This window comes from Cupressus sempervirens, chromosome 1 (genome assembly GCF_028749045.1).
Source record: "Cupressus sempervirens isolate cs-2001-9-10 chromosome 1, ASM2874904v1, whole genome shotgun sequence".
NCBI lineage: Eukaryota > Viridiplantae > Streptophyta > Pinopsida > Cupressales > Cupressaceae > Cupressus > Cupressus sempervirens.
Window position 1 is genome coordinate 754,522,528 of NC_143118.1, and position 14,726 is coordinate 754,537,253.

A 14,726-nucleotide genomic window follows, 5' to 3' on the forward strand; every position below is an offset into this window, starting at 1 on the left:
TAAGATCACACTTGTTGTTTGGTGGACGTAGCCCAGGGATTGGGTGAACCGCGCTAAATCTTGGTGCCTTGTGTTCATTTTTGTGTGATCTATTATTTTTTTGTTATTGGTTATATTTGTATGTAGTTTTTATTTCTGTTCGTGGGGATTACGAATTTTAATCAGGTTGTAATCACTGGATTGTAATGAGATCAGACTTGCTATTTGGTGGACGTAGCCCAGGGATTGGGTGAACCACATTAAATCTTGGTGTCTTGTGTTCATTTTTGTGTGATCTGTTATTTTTTTGTTATTGGTTATATTTGCATGTAGTTTTTATTTCTGTCCGTGGTTTATCCTAACATAGTTAAGTCCTTCAACCTAATAAACATTGTCACATTTGATCTTATTAGTTAGTTGAATTAATCATTTACCTTTCACAAGACATGGAACATTATTACCAAATTTGACACAACCACCCTTGTAAGGTCCAATATCCTCAAATTTACTTCTATCACTAGTCATGTGATTTGAGCAACAACTATCAATTATCCTTCTATCACTCTTGTTTACATAAGAGCTTAGTATAATTTTCTACTCTTCATTAGGATCTTCTTTCATAGAAACATACAAAAATTCTTCATCGTTACTTATAGATTCAATTTCAATTTATTCTTCAACAATATAAAATGATTTCTTACCTTTTTTCTTGTAGTCCTTATTCTTTTTGATGTCCCTTTCATCTCTTCTTCCTTTTTACTTCATCTCCTTCATTTCATCCTCATCTTCTCTTTGAAGACATCTACAATAATATGGCCAACTTTGTTGCATGAAACACAGATAATAGGAAGTTGACCTTTGTATTTTCCTTTTCCTCTTCCAAATCTCCTAGCAATCAGTGATTCAAGTTTGTCAAATTCATCATTAGAAGTATCACTGTCACTTTTCACATGTTTTCCTTTTCCTTTCTTTCTTAGAACCAGTTGTGATTTAAAAGAAGATTCAATAGTAGTAGGAGTGTAATTATCAAAATTGGACATTTCAAAATTAGTAAGCCTACCAATTTCACCTTCTAGAGTTAAGTCATTACCTAGAGTATATCTTATTTCTTGTATTGTAAAAACCCTAATTTCATTGATAGGAAGTAGAGTTCTCAATACCATACTAATTATTGTTCCATCCTCAATCTTCTCATTTGCTCCTCATATAGCTTTGACAATGTCTTTAATTATTACATTATAGTGAACTATGTTCTAACCTTCTATCATTCTCATTTCATCAAATTTACCTCTCTGAATTTTTGATTTGCCTCTTAAGACATATCATCTCCTCCATAGATGGTCTTAAATTTATCCCATATTTCCTTTGAATTCTTTCACTCTTTTATGTCATCAAACTCAACATAGCTTAGGGCTGAAGTAATCTCCAAAATAGACTAATTGCGTTCTTTCTTTTCTTTTAGTTGTTGAGTAGTCAGAGGGACTATTGTTATTTTCACATATGCATTGTCCAAAAAATCCAATGCAACATCACTAATACTAGCTATAAAAATTGTGTTGTTCAACTTTGGTACCTCCCTTCTGTATGCCATGATCTTTAGCTTTGAGTACGTTCAAACTTCTCTCTACAAGCACCAATTCTCTAATACCAATTGTTAGAATATTTAGAATAACTAAGAGAGGGGGTGAATCAATTAGCCAAGGTCTAGATGTACCAATTGAACAAACAAACAATTAAACAACTTAAGGTCTTATCATTTCATTGCTCAACCTTTACTGTTAACTATTAGCAACATAAGCTAGTTGTTCACCATTCTAAATAATAGTCTTTTAGAAAGTAAACATTAATCAGTAAAACATTATAATAACATCCACACAAGTTTATGAACTAAAAGATGTAATGTCCCCATTTTTAGCAGGTTCCTACAATTGGCTAGGTCAGTTCACCATCGCAACCCTCATGAGTTGACAATAGGATTTGAGGGTCTTAGTTGTGTGGTTATAGGCTTTCCAATAGCTTATGGTGTATTTTGGCTCTGTTTGAGGGACTTATTATTTATAGTAAGTCAATCTGTTGGTTTCAATGAGCTCAGTTGAATCAGAGGAGTTGGAGGATGCTCTTAGTTTTTATTTTGGGTTTCTAGTTTGGGCTCCAAGAATATTGGAGGGAGTGTCTATTTATAGTAATTCACTTTGTCAAGTTCATTCATCATCTTTCATCATCATGATCATTTTGGTGTTGTCAAATTTTGATTATGATGCTTCTTCAGTTGTTTTTGCAAGACAGGTGAATTATTATTATTCATCTAAATACACTGGAGTTGATATTTTTGTTAGTGTTTTTGGTTGGTCACCTCAGTATAATAGCTCGTTGGAATCAGGACAAAAAGTTTTAAATAATGGGAACAAGAAATAATGGCCTTACATATCATAATTTGAAGTTATGGTGGAAAAGGTCAATTTTGGAGCCAAAAGTAATTAATAAATTAATTTATAATGGCACTTTATTATGTTTTAATGTTGTGTGTGGGAAGCTTCTTAATTGAAGTTCATTTGAGAAACTTTGCACCATTATGGAGAGTATAAATATGAGCCCATTTGATGAGGAAAGCATCTGATTGATTATCTTCTTTTATTGCCTACAAATAGTTTTTGAGTTTGCCGATTTCTTTTCCCTTGCTGAAGTATAAGGGTTTGGAATTAAGAAGTTCCTGGTAATTCATAGTTGAGGTATTGTTAATTAATTTTGAGAATTTTCTTAATTAAATTATAGTATTTTCTAATTGTTATGTACTATACCTGGGAATTTCATTATGGCTGGAGAATTTACGATTTGGACTGTCATTATTGTTTGTTGTTTGGCATGGTTAAAGAGGAATGTGCTCTGATTTTTATCCCTATATTTGGCAGCAATTTTAGACTTTGTGGAAGGTTGCAATCAATTATTGGAGGGTAGAAATCAAGTTTTAGAGAACTCGCAATTATAAGCAAGGAGCATGTATTTTTGAACCTGTGAGTAAATTGGATAATTTCTTAAGAGCTGCAACCATATTTTATTTGTTAGAAGTCAATTTCTAGGTTCATTATTACATTCTTGTAAATTCCCAGAACTCAAATTTTAAATTGGATATTAGTAGTATTACCATCAATTATAGAATTACTTTTGAATTGTTTAATGTTGTTCATTTGTCCAAATTGATAAAGACTCAATCTATTAAAATTGTGAGTGGTTGGCTGTAAATTTAAAGCATTATTTATTGAGTGATAATGATTTGCCTGCCAAATATTTGACAAAATATCAAACTATTGATTAGCAAAAGAAAATTGATGTTTGTTAAGGATGTAGCCTACTAAGGGTTACTATAGTGGTATCAGAGCGGTTTCCTACTAGCCTAAAGGGATTGGGCTAAATTTTTTATTTTGTTCGATGTTGACTTCAAAGATTTCTAGATCTGATTTCTAGAGTGACCAACACTTTATTTTCTCTAGCTATGGATAGACATAGGACTAGCACTTTTAGAAGTCAATGGAGTAATGAGGAAGTTAGCATAAAAATGAATGCCTTGTAGGACAATTTGGAGAAACTAAAGCTTCATCAATAGAGGTTGGCAGAGAGCTTGTCAGATCCCATGATAGTTGAAAGGGAAGCAAGGTATATGGTTTCCACCATTAGAGGGCCACCATTGAGGCTGTAGGGAAGGAAGCTTGAGTTTTCCTTGCTAGGTGTCCATGATGTTGATGTACCTATATTTAGTACAACACTTGCTAGATATCTATAGTGTTGATGATGGACTCATTTTACAAAGATTAATAGATGTGTCGGTACCCTTGATGGATAGTAGCACTGAGCTTCAAAAGTTGAGACTCTCAAGGTAGTCATTATGGTTAGTTTAGAGGTAGTTGATGATGTAGTTACCACTAACTTTTTAGACTCACTGGAGGAGGGAGTTGTTATTGGTGACTTATATGTCAGCTACTACAGTATTGCTCTAGTACAAGAGGTAGTTGCTTCCTTAGGTGGGACCAAGTCACATATGGAGTCACCCAACTATGATATTGGTGATATAGGTGTTACAAAAAACTTGGGAGATGTTGACATAGATGGTATGAACATATATAGTGATACTATGAGTTTCATTGGGTATGATATCCCTTATTGGACATTGAGTGATGACTCTAAGGAGGTTTTTGATGAGTCCCATGATCGATGTTTACATGATCTTACGTTTGAGGTAGAAGCTAAGACATGCAAGGAAATTTTTCTTGTAAGGGCTTCCATTTTTTTGGATGAGAAGTTGTGCAAGGATTATGGCACTCATATGAGTGATCTTGTGGCAGATAGTTTTAATTTAGTTTCCTATCACAGTGCAGTTAATGAGATAGAGATATTACATAAGAGTGAAGGGTTACATAGACATCATATGACCAATTAGTTGAAGGTGAGTGATAGTGACATTTCTCTAACTCTTGGGCATCATGATGATGTATGTCAGATGCTAGCTACATCTAGTTAGGGTGCTCCTATGTCTAATGAGTGTGGTGATAGTACTCTTTCTCTAGCAGAGGTTCATGTGCTTCAAGAGGTTGTCAAGATCTTGAAGCATAATTACTTGCAGCTAGTTTCTCATCGAGATTACCTTCTAGAGTGGGGTAGCACCTATCATGAGACATTGTTAGGGAAAGAGGAGGAGGTGGGGGAGCTCACCCAAGAGCTTGAGGTGACTATAGATTCTCTTTAGTGTACTTAGTGGGCTCTTCAAGAGTCACAATCATGATTGGATGAGGTGATCGTGGATTTGGAGCATGTTTGGACCACACCAACCATATATCCAACCCAATTGCATATTGTGGTTGGTGGTGAGTTTTCTTCTATAGTTAGGGATGATGGGCATGATGATGTAGCCAAGACATCTATCCAAGATATGGGTGCAGTAGATATAGATGAGATAAGAGTATCAGGGGAGTTGGGCTCTCATGTTGATTTTCTTCCTTCTGCTAGAAGCCAATCTATTTCTTCATCTCATACAACTAATATCATTGAACAGTTGGCAATGCCACATTTTTAGAGGGATCAACTATGGGTCATAGGGGAGTAGGTTGATGTTTCAACATGTAATTTCTACTACACAGAGTCCTTCATCGAGTATCTATTAGAGATTTCAGATGTGAGGGAGGATTCATACATATTTTCTAAGGGTACTCTCATCTGAGGCTCTCATGTTATTCAAAGGTTTGTGGGAAAGATTATAGAGACTCTGTCTACTATTCTTCCCCATAGGGATTTTGAGGTTTGTTTTGCTAAGAGGGTTGCCCAAGATCCTACCCAACCAATAGTTTGGAGTCAAAGATTGGAGCCATCTTCTGATTCCCAGTTTGATGATGATGAGCCCTTGATAGAGATTGGGGGTTTTATTGGTATTACACTATGATGAGTGCTTGTCATTTTTCTTTTGACCTAGAGGTAGAGGACTTCGATCACATTGGTGTGGGTTGGCCCTAATTTCATACCGTCCTTTATGGGATGGGTTAGCACCATCTTTTGTAGATGGGATTGACAATTGCTTGAAGTATCTACACACCATGGACATTTTGGTAGAGGTTGGAGTTATTGTTAGTGATTCAAGTGCTTGTGTTTGTTACCATCTCCATAGTGTAGCTGGGTGTGATTATCAGTTTGATGGGAACTCTAGTGTAGAGAGAGTTGGTATTTCAGTTGCATTAAGTTCCAATGGGTTATTGCCTTCATCAACACCTCAAGTCAATTTTTAGATAATTCTCATGTTGATGTTCATTATTTGGGTGTTGGTGCTATAAGAGTTGTTTGTACATAGTAGGGATAGTATGTAGTTCTACCTTTGGGATCTAGGTGGATTGTGATGTCTATTTTTCTCCAGGATTGCTTGAGAACAAGAAAATTTAGGAAGGGAGGACTATAACATCCCCATTTTTTGTAGATTCCCGTAGTTGGCTAGGTCAGTACACCATTGCAACCCTCATGAGCTAACAATAGGATGTGAGAGTCTTAGTTGTTTGGTTATAAGCTTTTCAGAAACCTATGGTGTGTTTTGGCTCTGTTTAAGGGGCTTACTATTTATAGTAAGTCAATCTATTGGTTCCAATGAGCTCAATTGAGTTAGAGGAGTTGGAGGATGCTCTTAATTTTTATTTTAGGCTTTCAATTTGGGCTCCAATAATCTTGGAGGGAGCATCTATTTATAGTAAGTCACTCCACCAGGTTCATTCATCATCTTTCATCATCATAATCACTTTGGTGTTGTCAGATTTTGATTATGATGCTTCTTTAGTTGTTTTTGCAAGACAGGTGAATTATTATTATTATTCATCTAAATATGCTAAGGTTTGTATTTGTGTTAGTGTTGTTGGTTGGTCACGTCAGTATCATAGCTCATTGGAATTGGGACGAAATTTTTTGAATCATGGGAACAAGAAATAGTGGCCTTTCATTTCATAATTTGAAGTTATGATGGAAAAGGTCATTTTTAGAGCCAAAAGGAATTAGTAAATTAGTTTATAATGACATTTTATTATGTTTTAATGTTGTGTGTGGGAAGATTCTTAAGTGAAGTTCATTTGGGAAACTTTTTTCCATTTGGAGATTATACATATGGGCCAATTTGATGAGTAGAGAATTCGATTGATTATTGTCTTTTTTTGTGTGCAAAGAGTTTTTGAGTTTGCGAATTTCTTTGCCCTTGCTAAAATATAAGGGTTTGGAATTAAGAAGTCCCTGGTAATTCACAGCTAAGGTATTGTAAATTAATTCTGAGAATTGTCTTAATTAAATTATAGTATTTCCTGACTATTCTGTATTGTACCTAGGAATTTTATTATGGCTGGAGAATTTGTGATTTGGAACACCATTATTGTCTATTTTTTGGTGTGGTTAAAGAGGAATATAGTGTGGTTGTCATCCCTATATTTGGTAGCAATTTCAGACTTTGTGGTAGCCTACAACCAATTATTGGAGGGTAACAATCAGGTTTTAGAGCACCTAGAATTATAAGCAAGGAGCATGTATTTCTGAACCTATGAGTAAATTGGATAATTTTTTGAGAGCTACAATCCATATTTCATTATTAGAAGTCAATTTCGAGGTTCATTATTGCATTCTTGTAAATTTCCATAAGTCAATTTTTAAATTAGATATTAGTAGCATTGCCATCAATTATATAATTACTTCTAAATTGTTTAGAGGTGTTTATTTCTCCAAATTGATAAATACTTAATCTATTAAAATTGTGAGCAGCTGGCAGTGAATTTAAAGCATTATTTATTAAGTGATAGTAATTTTCCTGCCAAATATTTGACAAAATATCAAACTATTGATTAGCAAAACAAAATTGATGTTTGTTAAGGATATAGCCTATTGAGGGTTACTACAAAAGAGGCGGCTGGAAGAATGTCTGAGCTAGAGATTTGAGCTGTAAAAATCCTCAGAGAAATTGCCTAACATGTTCTCATAGCTTTTGGGCCTTTCCTGCATTTTTGCTTTGCTTCCCCTTTTTTTTTTATCTTATTTTTCTGTGGGGGGCATTTCAGCCTATGGCTTTTATGTTGTTGATATTTTAAGCACTTTATCTATGTTAATATTTTGTATTATAGGGTTTTAGAGCCCCATCAAAACATGTTTTCCTTAATCAAAAATATCCATGACATAAGTTTGACACTAGTGCTGGCTAACAATTGTTCCCAAGCCCTTCCTCATATGGGTAGGCCCAACTAGTAGAGGTAGCTCTGTTTTCCTACCATGGCAATAGGCTCTCTCAAGTGCAAAGGAAGCCCTACTATTCTATAGATAATTAGTTCTATTACCCCCACATTATATAGGGAATGTAGTGTTTACTATCTATGTAACATGGTTGGATGGAGAGCAAGCACAAAATGGGCAACAAGACTAGGTGAGGGAGAAATATAGAGAGGAGGGACCCCAATGGAGCAACCACCCTTACATCCCCCCCCTCTAAAATTGATCTCCTGACATAACTATTCTAATGGGCCCCTTCTATATTATTGTATTGTGTTTCAAACCATCAAAAAAGTATACATCCTTAGTGATAGTCTTACCATGGAAACCCAATTTGTGAAAAATTGCTAGCAACATGTAACTAATTTTCATTCTTCTGAAGTGATCTCTATTAGGAGCCAACCTTGTTAAAGGTTATAATACACACTGTTAAATGTGACCTTGTTAAAGGATTTAATCACCCTACTACGATTGGCCTTTGACTTTAGAACATTCCATTAGAATTTCACCCAAATAAAGAATTTACATAGACTAATAGATCCTTATGACTATTAGGTCAGCCTTGATTAAAGGATTTCAAATATTATTTACAATGGTTAGCAAGGTTTGATCTATTAAGTACAACTCACTTTGCATGTATAGATCCTTGTTTAGCTTTCATGTATTGATTCACTATTTGGCCTCCATTGTCATCTCAGCTTTGACTTGCTTGAAAACCCTTCAAGAAATCACCCTTCACTTCTTCTCCACTCAATTCAACCTTCTTCTTCAATTTCCCAGTCAATAACATCAACATTTACTCAAACTCTCTGGAAATCCTTCACACGCACATATCCTCTATGTCCATACATAAGGTTTTCCTCTATACCTCCTTAAATAGGTAGTTATGATATTTTGTCACTTAAACCCCACCATAGATCTTAGGTTTTACTATTAGATCCATCAAATACATTGAATCTGATGACTATTTTGTTTCTCTCTTCTTTTCTAGAAACTTCTCTTGTAATATATTCATTAGGTCATTTACCTAATCCTCTCCTGATATTAAAAATGATCCATCTCATCGATCCTTATCTTCAACACGCTTTTTTCAACAAGTTAACTTAGTCAACTAGAAATTAGGATTTCTCATAAATATTAAAATGTTGTTCCTTGGCCAACATTGTGTTCTGACATTCAGTCATCACTAGGTTACTCGGTCACTATTAAACTTCTTGCTCGACACACACAATGTCACTTAGTTGATATTGATGCTCGGTTAACACTAACTTTTCTTGACACTTACTATGGCTCAGTTGACACCAACATCACTTGGCATGTATATTGAACTTATTTAGTCTTTACTTTATTGCTCAGTCAAGCCTATGCATTTGATCTATCTTTGTTCAAACTTTCAAGACTTGAACATTATTATCTTCTCCACTTGTAACATGATCTAAAAAATCATTTTATCTTGTCAAAGTCCAATTAATTAAATTTATAATTGTAGTTTCCTTTTCATAACACAACCTTTCCTCTAGGTGATTTTGTTATGAGAAACTTCTCAAATCCTCTTCATCAATCAAATAGATATGACACTTTGATTAGATAGCAAATTTTCTTAATAATAGTTTTGACATCAATAACAACATAACAATTGTTTCAATTGCAGTTTCCAACAAGAAAAGTATGGTGGCAAAGCAGATCAACCCACAAGACCATGTTGTACTATTGAACTAGAGAGCAAAGAATGGCTAGAGAAGAAATAGAAGTTTAAAACACCATCAATCACTTTGTACGTATTACTCTCATATTCAACATACATACCATTTATTTTCAACAAAAGAACTCTATGAGCAACACCCATTTTCTTACATCCACATATTATGGATGAGACCCATATAAAAATTAATACTTTCAATAACAAACAATCTATCAAAATATATACCCAAAAATCAACTAAAATTGCAATAAAACATTGGAAAATTTGCTTGCAAATTACATTAATTGAAATAGTCCATTAACATAAATACCCAAAAATTAACTAAAATTGCAAGAAAACATTGGAAAATTTACTTGCAATTGACATTAATTGAAATTTATGAGATGTGTGATCAGACCAAAGAACTATGCACAACACATGTTGGGGTATTTGTACTTTGACTTAAGAGAGTATTTAATTTCAAATCATAAGAGAAAACATGAAAATGGAGAATTTAGATTTTTTCCAAGGAGACCTACTTTGAAAATATAAGCATCCAGAGTCTCTTTCTAGTAAGCATTTGTACACTCCATTAGACTTCACCTATAAATTATTTTATTATCGTACAAATTTTACAAAAAATAAAAATAAAATTCATGCCAATTTGGAAGCCAATCAAGCACATAGAAAGCAATTCTCCTATCAATTATGTCATTCATTAAAAAACAAATTGCATAATAAAAAAGAATATTATGATATACAAATTAAAACAAGTTATCCAAATTGAAAGTCATTGTTGGTTATGTGCATAAAAAAGTTTGCTAAACAGACAACTAAGTAGCCAAATTGGATTATCCCTAATGTCAAAATTTTCTCTCTCCAAATTTGACAAGCTTGAAACATAATTACTTGTTAAATTCTAGAAGTGAAATTTTTTCCAAAGATAAAACAATTAATTTTTAAAATTATTTCTAATGTACAATAAATTCAAGGAGGGAAGCTTCAAAAGAAGCTAGAGATTTTGTATTTTATTGAAAATAAATATTATAATGCACACTTATATATTGATGTAATATAATTTTGTATTATGTGTTTCTTGGTTCTTTGACTTAGTAAAACAAAAGAAACTGGTAACTTTTTTAATGAAAAGAAAGTTACTAGAACTAGTCATTAAACATAAATTTTTAATATAAAAATATTTTTGAATCTATCCATTGAATGACTAGTTAAATTAAAATTATGTTCTTTTAAGACATTTTTCTTTATTAAAAAGTAAAGATAACTATAAAAATAAATATTAATATTTGAATTAATTTTTTTTCAAAATATCTAAAATTAATTGCAATATTTATTATTTTTATCTATATGCATAACCTAATGAAATTGGAAATACAAGTTTGAGCATTTAACATTTTTTTAGTATAGACAATTATAATGTGTCCTCAACAAAATAAATCATTATATATATAGAATGTGTCTCTATTAATTAAATATTAAAGTTACATATTCACAAAAAAGGGACAAGGTGATACAAGCTCATCCTGCAAGAGCTAAAAAAAGTACAAGGGTTTTGATAGCTTGCAATTTTGTAGATCATAGCTCACACTGAGGTGAAATAAATTATTGTGTGTCAAATTAAGAAGCCTTCCCTGCCTCTTAGGAAATAGAGAATATCTCTTGGTCTTAAGATACAAGAATAAGTAAATCTGCAAGCTTAAAAGATAATTGAATAATCCTCAAGTCTTGGATCTTTTGGCCAAGCAATTAAAGCTTGTGTGGGAAATATGAAAATTAGCATTGTTGCAGTCACTGATTATTAATCTCCTATCACAAATGATTATTAAATTGCTGAAAATAAATTCCTAGCTAATATTGAAAAATAACACAACAGTAACTTCACCAATAAAATACAGAAAGAAATTCAAAACACAAAGAACACAATTTTTTGGACAAATCATCATTGGAAAAACCCCTAAGGGAAAACTAGTTCTACAGATGAGGAATTATATTAACTTCAACAAATCAAGAGATAAAAAATTCCTTGCCTTTCACTGGCAGAATTCAGACAACCTCCTAATTACTCCTACTGATATTCCACGCACCTATCCCCAACACTATCATTGCACTTGCTAACACTACAAGACTTTTTGCTATTATTGCAAACTCATTTGCTAACATTGCAAATGCTTCTAAACCTCATGTTGTTCTCTATTCTATTTTGTTCTCCAAATGCCTCCCTTGACCCCCTTTTATACTACTTAACCAAGAGGTTTCTAGTTACTTCTTGATCAAGACAACTCAACCAAGAAGTTTCTAGTTGCTTCCTAACCAAGAAGTTTCTAGTTGCTTCTCTATTAAAACAACCTAATCAATAGGTTACTAGTGGCTTCTAGAATGAGTCAATTAATTAACAAATATTTTTCGTAACTCTAACAATTACTTGCCAATTAGTCACACATGGATGAACAACTATCCAAGCTACCTAAAACTAACATTCCCTCTTAGAAAGGAAGTTGTTCTGCATGACACCTATCTCCAAAGAAGATGAATTTCACCTTCCCTAATGCCTTTGTTAGAATGTCTACTGCCTGCTCCTTTGTAGGTATCTAATGTAGTTGAACAACCCCCCATTGTACACAATCTCTGATCAAGTGATATCTGATGTCTATATGTTTAAACCTATCATGAAATACTGGATTCTTAGATAACTTGATGCAACTTTGATTTTTGTAGTGTATCACAGTAGTCTCAACCTTTTGACCAAACAAGGCTACTAACAACTTCTGAAGTCATATAGCTTCACATGTTGCCATGCTAGCTTCTATGTATTTTTCTTCTATTGAACTCAAAGCCACAAATTTTTGCTTCCTTCTAAACCAAGATACAACTCCTGATCCCAAATTGAAACAACACCCTAAAGTGCTCCTTTTTTTTGTTGTACTTCTTGCTCAATCTGCATCAGTATAGCCCATCAACCTGATACCTTCACCTCAAACATATCTAATCAATATACACAGGTGGGTCTCTTTTCTATGTGCTACAAAGCCTTATGGTTTCTCTATATATACCTCCTCCTTTAACTCACCATTAAGGAATGCTATCTTGACATCCATTTGATGGATCTACCATCCCATCTATGATACAAATGAGATCACGGCTCGTATAGAAGTATACTTGGCCACTGGATAAAATGTCTCCTTGTAGCCAATTCCCTCCTTCTGAGAGAACTCCTTGGCCATGAACCTTGCCTTGTATTTCTTGATGCTACCATGTGCAATGTGCTTTATCTTATAGATCCAATGTGATTCAACCACTGCTCTATTCATTGGTCTAGGAACTACCTCCCACACATCATTCTACAATATTATGGAATATTCCTCAACCGTAGCATCCTACCATACTTGATGCTCTTCAGCCTCCTGATAGTTGGAAGGTTCAATATCTACCAATTGACTAACTAATGCCACATAGTCATTGAACTTGGTTGGTTGTCTCCACTGTCTATATAGTACTCTTCCTAGGAGCTCCCACAAGCTCCTGAGTATCCCTTAGTGTCTCTTGAACCTCACAAATCTTGTTGCCAACTATAGAGGATGTCATATCAACCTCTAAGTCTTATAGATGCATTTCCTTTTGTACTTGTTGCTCCATGCTCTATGAATCTTCACCACCTAAGCCTAAACTTGTACTGGTAACTATGTTTATGCTTTGCTGCCCTTGACTAGGCCTTGGAGCTTCTGCTAGCTGTACACTCTGATCATTTGCTGGTAAATTGCTTAACCTTCCAAATGCCTTTTCCTCCATGAACTTGACATCATGTCTGATAATAATTCTTCTAGTCCTAGGGATAAAAATCCTATATGCCTTTGAGGTTTCACTATACCCAACAAAGTACCACCTCTCTATAGTCTGATCTAACTTGGTACGTGTATTACCTGGAATATGACAATACGTCAAGCTTCTTACCTGTGAAAGCTTCCTCTTGTGTTATCCTCCCTAGTACCTTGTGTGGAACCCTGTTCTGAATGTAGACTGTTGTAATACATGCTTCTGCCCATAAGTAGCAGGGCATATCCTAGTCATGTAGCATAGCTCTTGATGCCACTGATATAGAACAATTCTTCCTCTCAAAAAATCCATTTTGTTGTGGATTGTAAGGAATAGTTAACTCTCTCTTGATTCCTTCACTGGTACAAAATTCTTTTAAGTTATTTCCTTTGTACTCACATCCATTGTCTAACTAAAGAACCTTTATCTTCCTTCCTATCGAGTTCTCTACTAGAGCCTTGAACTCTTGGAACTAGCTGAAAACCTCATCCTTGGTCTTCAAGAAGTATATCTAGGTATTCTTGGAGAAATCATCAATAAAAGTAACATAGTACTCATATCCTCTGATAAAATTTGTTGACATTGTTCCACATACATCTGAATGTACTAGATCAAGAACACCTTCAAATCTGGTGTCACTCCTTGGAAAAGATGCTTTCACAAACTTCCCCAACATGCATTATTTACATACATCATCATGCTCTATGCTCACCTCCTGGAACACCTGTTACCATCTGACAAAACAATTTCAGTGCTCCATGATGAATATGGTTCCAAGATCTAGGATTACAGCTGCTCATGAGTGCCTTAGAGTATCAAATTGCAACCTATAAAGACGACCACTCCTAACTTCAATAGTTATGGGTGATTTCTACTCCTTATTCTTAATTAACACGTGTCCCTCTAAAGAGTAAATTATACCCCCTATCATGAATAACAAATACAGAAATTAAATTCATACCTAATCCTAAAACATGCAACACATCATGAACTAGAATTATCTTTCCATTCTCCCTCTGAAACTGAACAATCCCTTTCCTAACTGGGTTGAGTTTGGACAAGTTTCCCATAGAAATCTAGATAATGGTGTTCTCATCCTTATAACTAGAGAAGTACTCTCTAAATCCTATCATATGAAATGATGCCCCACTCTATATATACCAGATAGTATGTGAGATTGAGCTCACCATACAAGCTACAAGTGCAAACTCATCTTCTAGTCTATTGGAGAGTTCTACTGCACTTGGTGAAGTTGCAACCTACTTCTTTGCCTTCTTCCTTTCTAGGCAATCACTGACATTGTGACCATACTTCTGACATCTAAAGCACTTGACCTTAGAAAGGTCCTTCTTCTTCTTCTCATTTTGTGAGCTAGATCCCTTCTTTTCTTTCCCTTTCCTTGCTAGGGAAATGTTTTCCTGTTCCATCTCACTTTTCTAACTCTTATTGGCCCCATTGGTAAGACTTAGTCTAA